The 17164-nt window shown below is 49.2% G+C and overlaps 1 protein-coding gene across 7 annotated transcripts in view; it reads right to left on the reverse strand.

Moving 5' to 3' along the window:
- ASTN2 (astrotactin 2) overlaps positions 1–17164 on the reverse strand; it is a 622345-nt gene that overhangs the window by 521431 nt on the left and 83750 nt on the right. The gene's annotated exons all lie outside the window — the stretch shown is intronic.

Below are 17164 nucleotides of genomic sequence, written 5' to 3' on the forward strand. Positions count from 1 at the left end.
CAGCTGCTGGTCTTTAACCTTCAGCTTCTACCTCTCCCTACTCAAGGGGTTCAGCAGCCACCTGCCAGAAGCTTCACACGGGGTTCCCTTCTCCAGTGATATGCAGCGACAAAGCCCCTCGCGGTAGGGATCAGAGCTGAAGGAAAAGAGCAGGAGCAGGAGCATCCATAGAGACGAGGTGCTTAGCAGGTTTCTTCTTTTACTGAGAAAGGAAAAGAGCTAATTTGGGGCTCTTGCTTCCTAACCCAGGCTAGTGGCAACTAGAGTTACAGCAATAGCCAGGCTACGCAGCCATGCCGCCTCCTTTCACTGGCAAGGACAGTGGTGAAAGCCAAGGGATCTGTGAAATGACAGCTTGGCTACAGGATCCTCCGCCCAGGCCTGCTTGCCAAGGAGCAAGCGGGCTAACATGGAACCGGCCATTTTTAAACTGGTTTGTATAGCTGAGGTTTGGGCAGCCAAGCCGGGGCCCAAGCTGTGGCAACGTGTAGGCAGACCGCACCCTCGTCTGGCCGGCTTTCAGGCAGGAGGGGCACAGGAGAACTAATCTGAAAACCAGGCCCCTCATGGAGTCCCAAGTTCACATCCCCGGGCTGGTCTCTGAGGGGCACCAAGCACAGTATGGCCAAGGGGTCAGGGTACTGAACTGGGATTCCAGACACCAGGGCTCTAGTCACAGCTCTGCCACTGATCTGCCGTGTGACCTTGGGCAAGTCACAGTCCTTCTGTGCCTCGGTCTCCCTTCCTAGCCTGTCTGTGTATCATCTAGCTACAGTGTAAGCTTTTCAGAGCTTCAGGGCCTGTCCCACGCTATGTGAATGGTCAGCACCTAACCCAACAGGATCCCAATCCCGGTGGTGTCTGTATGCATTACAGCAACACCCGTCAATAATAAACAGAGATCAAGTGTTTAACCCTCTGCGAGCATCATCTCTGAGCAATGCAAGCCTCCCCCAGCAGCACGGCCCAGGAGTTAGAATGGGGACTGGGAATTTACAGATCCGGGTTCTCCCCAAGTCGGCCCAGGGCCGAGCAGTTGAACAAGTCGCTTCACCTTTTGGTCACGCCGCTCCCGTTTGTAAAAGTGGGACCCAGACCGACTCACCTCTTCTAGATCCTGGGATAATTTAAAATGGGCCTGTCTCAGGTGTTTCTAAGGCAGCATCTCAAGGGCGAGACCCGTCCTCCAGCCCACACGGCTCTCCCAGAAGCTAGGAGCCTGCAGGCAGTGGGAACTCCACCCTCCAGAGAAACCAATCTGTCTGAGCCAAGCGCCCCTCACTCCCTCGGTGGCACGGGGAAGAGCAGCATTACTGTGTGAGCAGCCTCTCAGGCAGGCCCAGGTACTGGGCGGGAGGATTTTGCACCAAGAACATGGCAACTCAAATTGGCAAGACAGCCAGCACAGGCATTCGGAGCAGCACTCCTTTCCTCCCGAGGGGATGATGGAGCTGCATGAGAAAGGAGTTCGCCAATGCCCAGTAGGCAGCATTCTGCTTGTAACGTTCTCAGTACTCTGAGCAGCCTGCAGGCGGGAGTGCACGTCTCGAACAGAAGGACACATGGCGACGTTTAATTGCCATTTACAATGGGGGGAGGAGAGCAATGGCTCAGCAATCAAACCCTGGGACAACTCGAACTCGGCCTAGCAGCACAAATCTCCCACCAGGGTCGCAGCTCTGATAGCCTCAGCTCCAAGTGGCATGTGCTGTTAAACAGCCTTGTTTTATCTCTGTGGCAGAAAGCACCCTGTTGTACCGGAGCCCTGCACGGAAAGGCCTGTGCATACGGGAAAACTCACAAGCTATCAAGTACCAACAGAGAGAGGCAGAAGACAGGCGAGACCCGGGCTGATGAAGTGTATTCACTTTAAATTAAAATGATGGCTGATGGGGGGATGGCGTGGCACATGGCTTATCTATTATTGATGCTGTTCTCCCCCTCCTTTGCATATCGCACTGCCGGGGCAGCCGCCGCATGCGAGAATGCTATCACTGTCCAACCCCGGAGGCTGGAGCACGCAACACGGGCTAGTCTCTGACCTCGGGAGTCCTGGGTTCTTAATTTAATCCCTCAGGAACAGCTAGCTGCAGGGCGAACCACCACGCAGGAGAGAGAGCCAGGGCTGGAACAACAGGGAGCTACCCGTGGGCAGGACTGAGATGCAGAGGCAGCATTGTGCGGGTGCTCAGTCCAGGAATACCAAAGAGACGGCAGGTCACTAGCAAGGTGCATTGACCGGGTGGCATGTGGGTCCAAAGCAGAGGAGTTTGCTAAGTGCCTACTCGGAAGGCGCGCCTGGTTCTATCCACTTCCAGGGAGCCTCAAGCGCACCACAGAACGGGACCGTCACGGAGGGAAGTCGGAGAGAAAGTCTGCCCGGGAGAGGTGGCGGAGCAACAGCACGAGCCAGGAAAGACATTTCCCTGCACAAAGCGAACAGCAGAGGGAGGAGGAGAAGAATGCGCCTGCTGCAAGGTGAGAATCCAGCCCCCAGGAGAGAGGGAGGGAGCTTGAACAGCTTGAACTGCACCCCTCCTCCGCCCGCCCCCACACAACTGGAGATCGGGGAGCGAAGGCAGAGGTTCAAGTACATTCACTGCGAGAGCGGAGAATTAGAAGCCGTTCTTGGCTGGCAGCTGCCGGAGCAATAAGCCCGCGGGGCCAAGAGGAGTGCATTGAAGTTCTCCTTACCGGTGATGCCCAGGCACACTTTCACCCTCCTCCCCGCTATTCCAGCACAGAGCGCTCCCCAGGCATACGGCTTGCCGAGCAGTCTGCAGCAGCTGAACCCTCCCAGAACAGCCACAGGGAGCAGGGGGGGGCAGGCAAAGCAAGGGAGACGGTGATCAGAGGCTTTGCCGCCACAAACCAAAGGCTGCAAGGCAGGGCAGCTTCCTTGAAAAATCTGCTTTGGCTCTCGGTGATTTCGGCGTAGCCCTGATAATACAGACAGGAACCTACGCAGCAAGTGGCAGAGGATCTCAGCCTGCCCTTACCTTTCCCTCCCCCTCCTCTTTCCTCCGGCCTTACCAGCTCTGCAGCCGAGGAGCAGTTCTCCCCTGCACCTGGCACTCTGCCCGCTCCACCGCCGGCAGAATCTCTGTAGCGCCGTGCGGCCCTGTGTGGGTTTACGGAGCCTCATCCCATCGCGCAAGCAGGTCGCGGAGTTCAAGTCATTAATTTCTGTGGCAGAGAGTGTGTGGCAGACCCAGCACTGACATGAATAACGATGGAGAGGCCAAGCAAAGCCTGCAGCTTGATCCTACAGTCTCTCTCTTTGGGGCATTAACGCAGGCCACGTGCTTGCCAGCCAACTGTACCTCATTTCAACTTCATGCTGCGAATGGTCACCACGCCGCCACTGCACTCGACAATCCACCTCAAACAGGGTTACCCAGCTGCTTAGTTTTGCCTTATCGCCACCCAATGCTCATGCTTCCCTCTCAGAGCCAGGCAACGCTTGAGCCTTTCAATGCACAGCAGTTTGCACCCTGAAGTTTGCTTTGGGGCTTACTCACCCCACATCCCCACCCCAGCTGCTCCCCAGAAAATGCCCTGTGATGCAGCCCTGTGTTGTGGTCACCATTTCAACGTGCCAGCTTTATGGAGCTTTGTGTGACAAGACTACGGGGAAGCAGCTAGTTTGCATGCATCCAGACCGAAGTTTGCTCAAGAGGTTTGCAGGGAGTTCCGTGCAAGAACCCGAACCCAAGGCAGCAGGAGGCTGCGAGGGAAATATTCACAGTATAACCCAAAATAACGTGAATCTGCTTTACCCACTTGGCTTCTCCCCACCAATGCAGAACACGAAATGAAAGAAACATGCTGGGAGAAAAGTAAGGACATCTGGCTAATAGGTACAAATGCCTCTTGGTCCCAGCTCTGTCACAAGATCATGGGCTCGCTGCATCAGCAGGCCGTGGGTGTATGCCGCTCCCTGGTCCTTTGCCATGGGAAGGATTTCCCCTTGCCCCTGCTGGAAACACTCTGCATTGTCCGGGGCCAGATCCTCCGCACACAAGGATGGAAGAAGGATGTGCTGCCCATTGACAGGAACAAGAGGGAATAGAAGAGGAGGGGGGTGGGCTGGAGGGAGGGGGAAGAGAGAAGAAAATTCCTTCTTTATTTCCCATATTTGAACTATGAGAACAATTCAACACACAGGTGTCAGAGCCTGATAGGAATTGGGGGGTTGTGTGGACCCTGCTAAGGTCTGTCCCAGCAGTGACTGAAAGCTGGCGCTCAAAGCTTTCTTCTTTTCCTAGCAGATAAGTTAATGAATCCCGTCTGACCTTGGAACCACTGAATGCTTGCTATGAAGGAGACAGTGGTGTCCGGGGTACATCCAAGCTGGAGTAAATCTGATCCATCTGGACCATTTTGCTTATAAAACTATATATTTATTTTCTGGGGGGTTCAGATAACTGGATTTTAAAACAAATGTAATTGTTTATTCTCTTTGTGGCATGCGATGAGTGCAAGGCTGCACCTCCAAAGTCAGAGACCTTTCCAAGGCTAAAACCGAATAGGTTCCTGATTGCAGTCGGAGGCAAAGGGAGGGGGACAGAAAGTTGAGCAGGAACAAGTTAAAAATAACCATCCTTAGCCTGAAGATGGTACCTATTAAGTCAGCGGGAATTTTGCCACTGACATCCCATGGGAGCAAGGTCTAGTCAAACATTGTCTCTGACTTAAAGCCCTTATCTAGGGGCTTAAACGCTCAGATTACTAAAATAAAGTATTTTGAAGAAAATTTACCTTTACTTTTGAGTTGGGGGGGTGTCCCCCCCACTTTTCTCAGCTTGGAAAGTGAAAGTACACTGGTCACTTTCACTTTGGTTTCTAGTCCATTTCCTCTTAGCTTTCACGTACCAGCAACATTCTGCAGGTTGGAGACCCTCAGTGGGAATGTTTGTTTAAAGGGCATTTCTGTACCAAATGGACTGGCCTCGTCTATATTCGAAGTTACACCCTTAGGGCTGGTCTAGCTAAAAAGTTAGGTTGACACAACTACGTTGCTCAGGGGTCTGAAAAATCCACATCGCCGAGTGACGTAATTAAGTTGACTTAAACCCGGGCTAGACAGTGCTAGGTTGACAGACGATTTCTTCTGTTGACCTAGCTACCATCTCTTGGGGAGGTGGAGAACCACTCCAGTCAGTGTCGGTAGCATCTAGGCTGAAGCTGTGTCGCTGTAGCATTTCAAGTGTAGACAAGCCTTTTGTTAAACCAGTGTGGTTTTAAACCAACGTAGTTAAGTTTGTGAAAGCCTTGTGTTGTCATCCGTAATTCAATCCGACCTTGGCTTGCATCAACTGATCTTACCTTGAGCTAAATTGGTATGAATTAGTCAAGTTTAAATTGAAACAAGACCATCCACATGGGGGGTTTCATTTGCTCACCTAAATCTTTTTTTTTTTTTTTTAAATCACATCTTTCGTTATACCAGTGTTACTGAATACAGACACGGCCTACGTAAAAAGGTACATTCTTACTAAACTGATCTGCTCTGTGTGCATATCTAGATTCAGCTATTGAGTTTAGTGATTGATGAAAGGTTTGGTTTGTTTCTTCCCGGCTTTCTACTCCCATTAGCTCTGCAGAGTGAGCACAGGCAGGAGACGGAGCTGCAGTCTATTCCTCCATGTGCTTCATCAGCACAATTGCTAGATTCCAATCAGTTACATCAGGGCAAGCCTGCTGCTGGCAACAACATGGCTGCACAGGCGTAACTGGGGGAATGACACAGCCCACAGGACCCAAACTACTGGCGATGATGGGGGACCTCAGGCCAACACTGCAGGGCTGGCAGTTCGGAAGAATATTTTCTTTACTACGAAACTGAGCCCGGTCAATCTGGTCAGCAAGGAGAAACAGAAGCTCATGGTGCTATTTTCACAGAACACCACGCTGGAAAGAAACTGGTTTCCACTGGAAATTGCTTGGATTTAAAATTTCAGGAAAATGTTAGAAAGGGTCGTTTTAGAGGCACATTCGACCCAGCAATGTCTCTTAACACGAGGTTCCACAGCGGTGAACCAACAGATTTGCAAATCTGGCATGCCCCCAAAGCCATTCTGATGCCCAACCAAGTTTACAGTGCAAAGACTATATCACAACAGGTATATTCTGTAGTCATCTGTAGTCACCTCTTGCCTGTGTGTCTGTCTTTGCCTAGCACTCCCCCACTCTTCAGAGCTCAGCACCAGGAATATGTATGCAGCTGTGCAACGCTTACTGCTCTACTGTCACCGCTTTTTTCCACCACTTTTCCCTTCTGGATTTTTTTTGTGAGGGAGGATGAAGAGAGGAGGTTTTCTCTGAGTGGCTGGCTTTGTAGTTACTAAGCAGAGTTTGGCTCCATTTTCTATTATTATTAGACAATGTCCCAGGGAGTTTTGAGATTGGCAGTTTGAAATTATGAAGTCCAGGCCACTGATTACAGAATATCTCTGCAGTTACTCCAACACACCAAAGGTGCCTATCACATACACTGGGCTCTGGTACAGAATTGCTTTCTCAGACACCTGCAGCTCAGCAGGACTGGCTGGGATCCTGTATCAGAGGCAGAGAATAACCCTTCTATGCAAGGCCAGTATGCTGCATTCACGGCGCCACAGCTCTGGTCAGGCGTGAGCCCAGCAGCCAATGAAAGTGACAAGAGTGACGCCTTCCTGTCCCTTTCCCTCTGCTTCCTTGGGCGGGAGGAACTGTGACCAAGGAAAGGAGGAAGCCAAGGGCAAAACGCACTAAAATGTAGGTGACAAAGGTAGGATGAGAGGAGATTCGGAGGTAAGGGAGGTAAGCGTGGTGTACTGGCTAGAGTACTGCAACCCGAATTCTATTCCCCGCTCTGCCACTGATGTGCTGTGTGACCTTGGGCAAGTCACTTCACCTTTGTTTCCTCATCCACCCCATCTCTGTCTTGTCTATTTAGACTGCAAGCTCCTTGGGGCAAGGACTTGTGTACAGCGCCTTGCACAATGGGGCCTCGATCTCAGCTAGGCCCTCTAGACACTGATGCAATACAAAATAAATAAATTAATAAACAAGGCAAGGTGAAGGGCACTCAAATGCAGAGGGAGGAGGAGAGGCTCAGACGGGGAGCTGCAGACGAAAGTCCGCAATACAAGTGACAGTTCAAACACCGTGGCCCCGTGATTGTTTCCCAACCTGAGTGCCACACTTAAGATCAGAGTCTGAGATGCAGCATTTAATTCACAGCCCAATGACCGACCATGAAACAATAAAGCCTGTTATAAGGAAGTTCGCACTATAGGTAGAAAGGTACGGCTATAAAGTGCCCAGTGTGAATCCCTGCTTCTCAGAGCTCTCTACAACCATGGGCATCTCAATGTCTGCTTCACCCCGTCAAAATACTGCTCCAAGTGCTGCTTCGACTCCTTGGATATCTGCTCCGCCCCATCCCAGCTTCATTCCCTTCTGGAGCCCATCTTCCTGCTTAGCTACCCTGCAATAACATTCTTCTGCCAGCGCCTGCTTCTTTTAAACGTGCATCGACTGGGAGCGCATGCCACGCATCTGCTCCCATCTGCCTAAACCAGCATCTCCCGAACGCTTCCGACGGCTGCTTCCCCCGCCGCAACTAGTATTGGTTGCTCTGGGGAGGTCTTGAGAAAGTTGGTTTGCTGCCCAGTCTAGGTACATCCTAGGTGGATGGACTAAAATGTATTCACCCCTGCTCTGTTGGGGATGCAAATTGAGCACTCCAGTTACATATTTTAACGGAGGGGAAAAAACCTGCGAGACTAGAATGCTACAAAGTGTTTAATGTATTCAGAGTAACTACGGTAGAAAACATCAAGGCCTCTACTGAGGCTGGTGCAAAGTTATTAGCATAACAGGTGTCTCTGTCACAAAAATGATGCTTTAAAAGACAAATCCAAAAAAAAAATTAATTCCCTCAATGCAAAAGCACCTCGTTAATTACACTTAACGCTGGTTTAATGCTGTCTTCATAAAGGATGGGAAAAATCAGATAGATGCCTCTTCCTCAACCCTCAACAAGTTGGTTAATGGAACATTATGGAAATTTTCAGACAGATTTGGAGATGCTACTGTCAGCACTAGAGGGAGGAGACTGGACAGCTTCCTTCTTGCTTCACTCAACCAAGCTGCTGAAGTCTGATTTCATCTGTTCTTTCCCCTCTGCGGTACTGCTACTTTCCCTCCCCTCATCTGTGGGATGATCTGCAGGAGGAGCCATTTATTTCTTCGTGTTTTCTATTAAAAGCCTCATGAGCCAAATCAGGTGGCAGCGGGGGTAGACACTTCAGGGCTGTTAGCTGACGTAAGAAGTAGTGAACTGGAATGGCATTTCTGTGCCCACCTGTACAAGGGTCTAGCTGCAGACCCCACAGCTGAATGCAGTGCCCATTTGCGTACAGCTCCCAACCAGAGCCCTGAGTGAACAGCAGCTTTGTCCCTGGCTAGGGATGGGGACAGCCCAACTTCCAGTGCAAGGAGCTCCTGCCAATGCCACTATCGTCAATGAGAAGTGCAGAGACTCCGCACCACTGGAAGTTGAGCCATTAGCATCTAGTCTGGAAGGAGGTCCCATTTGCATCCTCACCTGGGCTTCCCTCTACTGCTTTGCTTCAGTTCTGCAAAGCAGTAGAGGGAAGGACTTGAGTGCACACCCAGCTGGGGCCCAGATGAGGATGCTGATGGCATCTCCATCTGGGACAGATACCAATGGCCTGGTTTTTAACACTGCAGAGTGCCACAGCTGCCAGTGGCTGGGAGTGGAGGATGCTCAACCTCTCTGTAAGTGCGGCTATACGCTCTTTCCCCCATCCCCAGTAACTCTTGCCCAGGGCCGGCACTGAACTGGGGTAGGTGTTGGGGATTTTTTTGGAACGAGGAAGCTCATTTATTTGAGATCAGTTTGGTTTTTATAACTTTCAGATAAGGCTATGTGCTGAGGCAGCAATTCTCTCCCTCTCCTAATTAATTCCTACACATATCACAAGCTGGAAGTGCATGTTTTATGAATCTAGTTGACCTCCTGGTGAAGAAATGATGACACAGATGTTGTGCCTTCTTCATTACCTCATTATTCACATTCCACCATTTCTTCCAACAGAGACGGCTGACAGACGCTCTGATGCTGCCACCGAGAAGCCAGGCGGCAGCACGAAAGCACGTGCTCCCCCAAGAGGAGGGGGCTTGAGTGTCCCTACCTCGATTAGACCCTTCCACGCAGCAGCCAAGGACACCAGGGACACATCAAGAAGGCCAAGCTTTGAGCTATTTGGGCAGGGGGTCTCCTTTGGGATAGCTAGTGTTCAGAGGAGGAGAACAAATGTAGAGGACTCTGGAGACAGCAGGCTACCTGTTAAGTGCCCAAAACATGGGAGCGTTAAGCTTGGGGATTCAGCCAGCCAACATACAACTTCTTCAATAAAGCCTCAGGCAGAGAATGACCTGGAGCATTTGTCCCATGCAAGCTAACCCACTGGACACACTCCAGAAAAATCAGGGATGTTCAAGATCCATTCACTTACCGTGTCTCTACACTCAGAAGTTCCACCACTGCAACTAAAAGCCAGAGTAGTTAAAGCAACAACCAGCTCCCCTAGCGCGGACACAGTTATACCAGTATAAACATGTTACGGGTTGAGTCAAACCTTGCTGCTATGGGTCGGGCATAAGTTGGTAACAGTGTCAGGGTAAATGTAAAGAGGTCCTTCTGCTGTTGCTTCAGCCACCCAACATACAGGTACATGGAAGAGCTTGCCTAGAAGCTGAACCATGTGGCCCAATGCTACACCTTGGATCAGTGGAGCTGTTTATCTGTGTACGTGAGAGAGAAAGGGTGGGCAGAGATTAAGTAACCAGAAAGCTAAGCAGACGGTAACAGGAGTTCTGGTAACATGGCCCTGACAGAAAGCTAAGAAAGGAGACTTTTTGGGCACAGCATGATGGGTGGAAAGGCAGGTTTGGAACACTGAACAAAGGAATGGTCTCCTGCTGTTTGATCCCTTCTGTGCTCAGGAAAACAGGACTTTTCCTGGCTCTACCATCAATTTCTCTACCATCAATTTCTCTTTCTAGCAGAATCAACCTACAAGGCCCCACATTTTGACTATCCACTTGTGTCAAAAAGGGGTAACAATGCTTATACTAGTATAATCACCACATACAGGGAGGGGAATAACTATACCAGTATAAATGCAGCCACGTTAGGGGTTGTACCAGTAGAGGTATATTGGTAAAATATCACACACACACACACACACACACACCCCAACACAGTTATATCAGGACAAAAACTGCATATAGTTCAGACTTTAGAGGAACGTGTACAATGCAAGGGACTCCCTCAGCATTTGACAACTGAAAACACAGGTGCTTGGGGAAAAACTAAAAACACTGATCAGGACTATCGTGCAGGACAGGCACGAAGCCACACAAGGTACTTGGCCCCGGCAGAGCTCAAAGGGAAAACTTCGCTGAGAGCTGCATTCCTCCAGAAAACGCACTTTGTGTGGGATGGAAGTTGTTGCAATATGGTGCACAGATGAAAATGCAAATTGATGAACATGGATAGAGCTGGATGCTGGCAGGGAGCCTGTAGGAAGGAAGATCCTGAAATGAGGTTGTATCTACTTAACAAAAACACACTCCACCAACTCCTATGCACATGCTGAAGCAGGAACCCCAAAGCCAGACCCACAAGGCAGTGATATGAGACAATTGGCATTCGCTGGATTTTAATCTCACTAATCAGTGTAATCAGGATCAGCTCCAATGAAGTCAGTGGAGTTAAACAGTAGTGAAACTGGTATTCGAGCAAGTAGAATCAGGCCCACTGCATCTATCCCCAGACTACACTTCACAGGCGGCAGGAAGAGGTTGCTAAATCAGAGTGAAATGTTTAAGAGCACACTTTATGCCCATCTCCGAAGCTGGCAGAACACAGCCCCTGTGACTGATCATTAGGGAAACATCAGGATACATAAGAACAGTAATAAAAATGGTAACGTATAAATAAGAGCTGAAGTAGAACAGAATCCACCGGGAGAACTGGATTCCAGCCGCTAGCTGGCTAATGCCACTGACAGCCAGGCAGAAAGTGGGTGTAGGAAATCTGACGAGGCTGGTTTGCTTTTTATTCCAGACACTCACGTATTCCGTAGTAGGGAACGAGGAAGGAGATGAAACAAAGCCGTGACTTTGCCCGTTACATTTCCCCAAAGAGCCCAGTACATTCCAGCAATACACCCAGCAGAGTCAGTGGGTGAATTCGTCTATGCAAACACACACCTGATTGCACATGCCCCTCCATAGCACCGTTGACTTCAGCGGAGTCACTCCTCGCACAGCAGCATCCAGCCCATAGCGTGCGTGACCAAGGTCCTTTTGCAGCTGGCAGGGTTTAGAAATGGCTGCTTTACCAGTTTCTTGGAACAAGCCATTGCACCAGTCCAAGTGGTAGGCGGGTTTTAGCCTCCAGGCTTTGGACAGTGAGTTGAAGCAAGACTAGTGCAGGTGGTGTTTGCCTGAAGCACATCCCTACCTCGAGGCTGCACACCTGGGTGCATGCCTCGCCTCCCCAGGGACCCTTTGAACTTTGAGCTCGAGCTCTGACCCTGCACAATTCTGGTGGCTTTGAGCAGGGCCGACTTATCTCTTTGCTCCCCCTCCACCAGTGGGAAGATTCTTGCCCTGCCTCCTTTTGCTCAAAGAAGAACTCATCATTACTCTTGAATCCATTTCTCGGCTTCACCGAAGGCCTTACTGCAGCAGAGGGAAAGGAATCCTGCCTGGCAGGGTTTGGCTTCAAACATTCCTCGGGAGCTTGCCAGCAGGCAACGATGAAGCCAGCTCCTTCTGGGAGGTACCAGTGTCTTCAACATCCAGCCACCAGGAACCTGAATCCACCTGGCTTGTGGGCTGTAACCACCAATGCTGGCTTTGGTGATGGGCTCTGCTTACATAGCAGTTAGCATGTGAAACATGATGTTCCACTCCAGCTAGCTTGGGGGACCTGGTTCAAGTCCCTGCTCTGCCACAGACTTCCTGGGTGACCTTCAGTAAGTCACAGTCTCTCTGTGCCTCAGTTTCCCACATGTACAATGTGCCCTACCACATCAGGATCAATACGTTAAAGCTTGCGAGGTGCTCAGATACTACGTTGATAGAGGCCACGCAAAGTACAATAGATAATGTGCTCAGCAGAAGCACTGAAAACCAAACGAGCTACATTGTAGAGATTAAGCATGCTTCTTCCACCAGCTCCTGCAGCGCTCCCCCTAGAGTCCCCTAAATAAGAACCATCTCCGAGCCAGATGCTGTTAAAAGCGGCTCTCGGCGTGGATTTATAGTGGCCCAGAACGATAATTAAACAGGGGAACAAGCTGGGGGGTGGGGGGGAGAGAACGGAATGGCGTGTTTTGTTTAATTCAGCAATTTACAGGGCAAGAATAATTAGTGGTTTTAAATGTTTTGACACAAACAGCCCCAATAATCATGATAAATCATATCAGGCATATGCCCAGATCCTTGAAATGACAGATGACAAACAGAGCAGTGACAAGATGCTCCATCATGCACGGAATCATTGAGTTAATGGAAGAATTATTGCTTGTGAAATCCACTCCAGTCCTATTGTGGGGAACATTCCAATTTATCAAAGCCAAATGAGCATTAATTGCTGCAGCCTGGAAAGTTTTCGAGCCACGGTGACCTTCATTGAATTTTAATCCAAAACAGATAAGATTTACTTCCACACAAGAGGAAACAACACAATTAAACCCAAATGACAGCTAAGATTATGGAAAAAAACACAACAGGCGTAATGACAAAAATATTGATTCCTTTCTACTTGACACTGCGCAAAAAAAAAAAAGGCCTGTATTTGCATATTTCCCTCTCCGTTTTTCATTCAGGAGATGAATTTTGGATGCTCAAGCCAAGACGAAAGGGGTGGCAGACAGTAATGGAGACTGAATTCCCTCTAAATGCGGTAATTAATGTTATGTCTCATTGGGGAGAGATTAGGAAAAACAGTGAGGGGGAAAAAACAAGTATTATTTTGCTATTAAAGATGCCCTTGAGCTGGGGAACATTAGCAGCAGAAGCTGGATTTGGGTAATTGCTGCACTGTATTCATGGCTTGTATTCATACCCCAATGAACAGAAATACAGCCACATGGACCCAGCAAATGTATCCCCATTCTTAACCTTACAGGCAACCCCCGATGTTTATCCATTCCTCTCGGGAGCATCTCTTACTCCCCATTACTGCCAGTTCTGGGAGCTGAGCTCTGATTCTCCTCACTTGCTGCCTCCTCCCTACCCTTCCCCAGGGAAGTAGTTCAGTGTAAAGACAATTAGCTGAATTTAAAGAAGAGAAGTTCCTCGCACTTTCACTGCATTAAGAATATAATGCACAAGAACCAAAACCAGGAGCACCAGAAGACTATGTGAAGGATAAAGGAAAATCAACTGTGAAAGATGCCAAGTACTATTAAATGGAAGGTGTGATTGGATCACTCCGGCAGCTCATTTGCACGATACTATCCTCACCCCCAAGCAGAGTGCAGCTCATGTCCACAGCTCAGACCAGCACTGCCGCATTGCACGAGTTCCCCCTGCTTTCTCGGTTCCATCCTGAGGTTCACCGATTTTACCCTGTCTACCACAAGTGCAACAAACACAGAACATACATCTGCAAGCATCTCAGCCTTCAGGACCTGTATCCCCAGCCCCATCCTCGTGCACCGTACACTCCAGCTTTACAAGCAGAGAACAAGGCTACCAGAAAACCACGCAGTGCATAAGCAGCACTAAGATCAACACACACCCAAAAGAAAAATGTTTCTTTAAGGTGGCATTCAGTCAAACAAACAGCGCTTCCTAAAGTGCCGTCACCCAATCCCGCCAAACGCTTGAAAGTCAGGAGACGCGGATATTCCACAGGCAACCTTAACTCTGTCCCGGTACCCTACCATGCTGCAAATCAGACACAGAATGTCCACACAAGTAAAGGTAAACAGCACAGCTCCTTAAATCAGATTGAAAGATAAGCCCATGCCATGCCCATTCCTCCTGTCCCTATGGGAAGCAGGTGAGATCATAGCTCTACCTAGGCTGCTGGCGACTGGGTCCCAGAGATAGTGTGGGTAGAAGGGATGGGGTCGCAGTAGCTATTCATCTCTTACAGGGATTATGGGGGTGGCCTCAGAACCACTCATGCGTAGCAGTCAGGGTGTGTCTCGTCTACAGAGGGGGTGGGTAGAGGAGATTGGATTTTGTGGCATAAAGTGGAATGAGAGAGAGGAGGGTGTTTAGCAAGTCAAATGAGTAGGGTCCTACCAAATTCACGGCCGTGAAAAATCCCTCACGGATCGTGAAATCTGGTCCTTTGTGCGCTTTTACCCTCTACTACACAGATTTCATGAGGGAGACCAGCTTTTCTCCAATTGGGGGTCCTGACCCAAAAGGGAGTTGCAGGGGGGTTGGAAGGTTATTTTAGGGGGCAGGTGGTACTGCCACCCTTACTTCTGCGCTGCCTGCAGAGCTGGGTGGCCGGAGAGCGGCGGCTGCTGACTGAGGGCCCAGCCCTACACACAGCAGTGCAGAAGGGTGGCAATACCCCACCATGCCACCCTTACTTCTGCGCTGCTGCTGGCAGCGGCTCTGCCTTCACAGCTGGGCTCCCGGCCAGCAGCCACTGCCCTCCAGCTGCCCAGCTCTGAAGGCAGCGCCGCCAGCAGCAGCACAGAAATAAGGGTAGCAGTACCACAACCCCCCCACAAAAACCATGCAACCCCCCACCCCATCCCCACAACTCCTTTTTGGATCAAGATCCCTACAATTACAGCACCGTGAAATTTCAGGTTTAAAGATCTGAAATCATGAAATTAACAATTTTTAAAATCCTATGACCATGAATTGACCAAAGTGGACCGTGAATTTGACAGGGCCCTACCAAGGAGGGCAAGAAAATGAAATGAAATGGTGTGGTCTGAACTAGAACGGCACGGTGGAACAGGTGACGGAGACGTCTGTCATCTCTGGGGATGGCAAGAGGTTAGGTATTGAGTGAGCACAACGGCTGGGGTCTGGCACAGTTGGTGGCAGATGACACAGCAGGGAAGTTATGTGACTTCTATTGGAGTAGCAGAAGACGTACATCATTTACATCAGGCTGCCTTGGGATGCAGGTTTAGGGTGGGTGAGGGCTACGGCAGAGCATAGCTAAGGCTGCGTCTACACTTAAAACAGTACAGCTGCGCTGCTGCAGCACGTCAGTGCAGAACGTTGCTGTAGTGAATCCACCTCCCTGAGAGGCAGGAGCTAGGGCAGCAGCAGAATTCTTCCCTCCACCTAGCGCTGTAAAAATGGGACTTCGACGCAGTTGAGCCAAATTCCCGGGGTGTGGATTTTTTACACCCATGAGCAATGTAGCTGGCTCAATTTCATTTGTGAGTGTAGACCAGCCCAACAGCTATTTGAGCAAAACACACCCTCAGTTGAAAAATCTCTTTTGAAAACAAAGCGTTTCACCTGGTTTTGCGTAAGCTGTAAATTTCACATAGTTTTGAGGCAAAAACCATATATCTGCTCCCATTCACTCAAAACTTGGCCCGGGTTCACTTGAAAAGTTAATGAATCTTTCAGCCAAACTGGGCAAAGTTTCAAGTTTGTAATGAAACCCAGCACGGGGGTTTCACTCAGTTCTGCTCGATTTCTACAGGCTATTCCACACGGGAACATGCCTAGGAGCTATCAAACCAACCGTCCCTCCTGGACCACGTCCTCCCTCCAACTCTGCTTAGTAGAGGAAGGTGCAATTATGTCATAAATTTACCCACGGGAAAAGTGTCTTCCTAACCCTGACCATTTAGTAGTTGGCTTATGCCCTGAAACATGAGCGTTTATATTGCTTTTAAAAAATTGATCCCATCTAACATTAACTGTGGATGTTCTCATTATCCACATAAATGTCTAATCCTCTTCTGAATCCAGCTAAGCTCTTGGCCTCAATGATGTACTGTGGCAATGAGGTTCACAGGTTAATTACGCATTATGAAAGAACAGGATTTCCTTTTCATGTTTTTAGGTTTGTCGTCTTTCAGTTCCATTGACTGTCCCCTTGCTTATGAATAAGAGCATCCAATTTACCTTTTCCATCCCATTTGTTATGTATACTTCTATCACGCTCTCTTTCCTCTCCTCTCTATGCAGTCCCAGCCAATTCACTCTCTCTTCATATGGAAGTCTCAATGCAATATATCTTTTTACAGTTACCTATACCTGATGTCCCATCTAAATCCACAACCCATTTCTGTATTGCATTTACTTAACTTGCTTATGTAGGTTTGATCTTTTAAGAAAGCAGAGCAAGTCCCCGCTCAAGTGGAAAACAAAGATCCAAGCAGCCCAGAAAAATCTAGCAAGCATGAGTTCTGAACCAATGCACGAGATCTGAGCTATGAACATGTACATTAAACAGGCATAGACTGGAGATACCTTCCTACAACTGCCCTTTCCGTGCATTCTCCGCCGTGCAATGCAGTTGGAGGGCACTTTCTCAGGAGTCTCTGTTTTCAACCCAGCAAGGCCATTCAGCAATGAAGAAGCAACACAAACATAACCACAACAGCTAAGAGAGGCAGGATTGCTTAGTGGTTAGGGCTCTAGCCTGGGATTTGGGAAACCCAGGTTCAATTCTCAGCTCTGCCACAAACCTTCCTTCGGCAAGGAAAGCTTATGCGACAATAAATTTGTTAGTCTCTAAGGTGCCACAAGTCCTCCTGTTCTCTTTTTTTGGGGCAAGTAAGTCACTGAGTCTCTCAGTGCCTCAGATCCCTGTCTGTAAAATGGGGAGAAGAGCACTTCCCCTGTCTCACAGGGTGCTGTAAGGATAAGGACACAGATCTTATGGTAACAGAGGCCTCAGTACCTAAGACAGACTGATCCAAACGCTTGTAAGGCGGAAACTGCTTTCCCAGAACCCTGCAAGTAGCCGATTGGTTTTTAATGACAAAACAACACAGGATCCATCCGCAGCTGACACCCACATGCTGGGTAGGCGTCAGCTTAAATAAATTTCAAAAAAGCATCAAGACACTAACTTGCCCCACCAACTTGTCTCGTGTCAGAACTTAACACTGGTGAGAAGCGTTCT

The sequence above is a fragment of the Mauremys reevesii genome, linkage group 19 (genome assembly GCF_016161935.1).
Source record: "Mauremys reevesii isolate NIE-2019 linkage group 19, ASM1616193v1, whole genome shotgun sequence".
NCBI lineage: Eukaryota > Metazoa > Chordata > Testudines > Geoemydidae > Mauremys > Mauremys reevesii.